Below are 2,500 nucleotides of genomic sequence, written 5' to 3' on the forward strand. Positions count from 1 at the left end.
TAATCTTTATTCATTTTCATTGTTCCTTCTTTTTTCGTTTGCGTGTTTCTCTGGTTAGATTAAGTTAGGTTAAGGTTAGATTTAGGTTAGGTTAGGTTAGGTTAAGATTAGGTTAAGGTTAAATTTAGGTTAAGGTTAGGTTAGGTTAAGGTTAGGTTAGGTTAGGTTAATGTTAGGTTAGGTTAAGGTTAGGTTTAGGTTAGGTTAGGTTAGGTTAGGTTAGGTTAAGTTAGATTAGGTTGTTAGGTTAGGTTAGGTTAGGTTAGGTTAGGTTAGGCATCTCTCTATATCTCTTGTTCATTATTTTTTTTTTATTTTACCCACATTTCATTTTTATAGATTTGTTTGTTTCAAAGTGTGGTTATTTTTCGTTTGATACATTTTTGGATTTTTTTTTCTTCGTTTTTATTCTTGTCATTTATCCACATTTCTGGTTTTAAAATGTTCAGATCTCTTTTTTTTTAACTAACATTTTCAATTTTTCTTTCGTTTTTTTTCATGAATTCTTTCGTGCAACACTTATATCAATTCTATATTTATTTTCTATATGTATTTTCTCTCCACACCTTTATTTCTATAGCAGAGATTCTCCACCACACCCGTTTTATCCTTGCTTTTTATTCGTGTCCCTTTCTTTTTTCTTTATCTCGTTGTTTTTAGAATGGTGGAAATATTGAAATGGTGTAGGAGCAGATTGGTTAAAAATAAAGGCTGTTATTGGGGCGCGTGTGTGAGGGGGGAAAAGGGGACCAGGAGAGAGAGAGAGAGAGGTGGACGCAGGTGAAGGGTGACTGGAGTGGAGAGGGATGAGAGTGGAGTTGATGTGTTTTTCTTGTGACAGACTCTCTTGTATTGTCATCACCGTCCTCACCATTACCACAGCCAGCCACCATCACCACCATTACAATTACAACAACAACAACAACAACTTCTACTACTACTACTACTACTACTACTACTACTACTACTACTACTACTACTACCGCCATTATTACCTTCACCACCCCATTAAACAACCATCTTCTTTCTCACCACCACCATCTTCACTATCCCTATGAATCGACTCTCTCCAAACTACCCTTAACCACCCCTGCCACTTACCACCCTCCCCTTCCCTCCTCCTCCTCCTCCGCCACCGCCGCCACCGCCAGCTGGTCGCCGCCCGGACCACCTGCCAGCCGGTGTAAGAATCGGTCTGTCGTAATAATGGATCGCCCGTGAGGCTGTCAGTCGGACGTGAGCGGCGGTGTGTGTGTGTGTGTGTGTGTGTGTGTGTGTGTGTGTGTGTGTGTGTGTGGCCGTGAGTTGTTTTCTTCCTTTTGTTCTTTTCCTCTTTTTTTTCGAATCTGTTTGACGTGTTTTTTAATTGCGTGGTTGGGACACACACACTCTCTCTCTCTCTCTCTCTCTCTCTCTCTCTCTCTCTCTCTCTCTCTCTCTCTCTCTCTCTCTCTCTCTCTCTCTCTCTCTCTCTCTCTCTCTCTCTCTCTCTCTCTCTCTCTCTCTCAGTGCTGTGTTATTCACGATGTTTCTCAGATTATCTTTTCATTCCCTTATCTTGATTCCTTTCTTTTTCGTTCGTTCTTTCTTTCGTTCCTTCCTTCCGTCCTTCCTTCCTTCCTTCCTTCTTTCCTTCCTTTCTTCTTTCCTTCCTTCCATCCTTCCTTCCGTAATTTCGGATCTTCTGTCTCCCATTTCTTTACAAACCTCCCTCTTCCCTCCTTGCTGTCTCCTCTATTTTCACCTTTCCTTATTTATACGTGTTTTCCTTTTTCCTTTCCTTCTCTTCCTTTATTAATGACTTCTTTTTCTATTTTCTTTTATTCATCTAATTTGTTTTGCTGTTTTTAATGTCTCGCCTTCCTTTCCTCCATTTTCTTTATTTTCATCATATATGAAAAAAAAAATATTCCGCATTTTTACCTTCATTCTCTTCTTCTTCTATTTCCCATGTTTTCCTTCTTATTATACCTTGCCTTGTTTTTATTTTGTTTTCTATTTCCGTATTCTCTCAACTCTCCATCATACCTTTCGTTATTTTTAGTTCTCATTCCTTTTTTTTCCTTTCATCCTTTCTTCTCACCACTTCCTTCTTCTTTCTTCCTATTTTCTCCCCTGATTGTCTTATAAATCCCCGTATCATCATTCCTTGCCGTCAATATTTTCATCCTTCTTTCTTTCCAGCAATCTATCTTTCCTTCTTTCCTTCCTTCCTTCCTTTTCCTTCCTACACTAACATTACTGAAAACTCTTACACCTACCTTTGCACTTCTCTCCTCTCTCCCTCTCTCTGTCCATCTATCTATCCCTCTCTGCCTCTCTCTCCTCTCTCCCTCCCTGTCCTTGTCACCGTTCACCAGCACATCGGCAAAAGCTGCTTCTTGTGTGTCCTGAGTAATTGGTTATCTCTCTGCCTTCCCTTTCCTTCCCTCTCATCCTTTCCCTCACCCACTCCTGTTGTCGCTCCTCCCTCACTGTAGTTCCAATTCTGTTCAATCTT

At 40.2% G+C, this 2,500-nt stretch overlaps 1 protein-coding gene across 4 annotated transcripts in view; it reads left to right on the forward strand.

Annotated features, from left to right (window-relative positions):
* LOC123519788 (ecdysone-induced protein 74EF-like) overlaps positions 1 to 2,500 on the forward strand; it is a 382,075-nt gene that overhangs the window by 70,322 nt on the left and 309,253 nt on the right. The window lies entirely within an intron of this gene.

Source organism: Portunus trituberculatus, chromosome 46 (genome assembly GCF_017591435.1).
Source record: "Portunus trituberculatus isolate SZX2019 chromosome 46, ASM1759143v1, whole genome shotgun sequence".
Taxonomy (NCBI): domain Eukaryota; kingdom Metazoa; phylum Arthropoda; class Malacostraca; order Decapoda; family Portunidae; genus Portunus; species Portunus trituberculatus.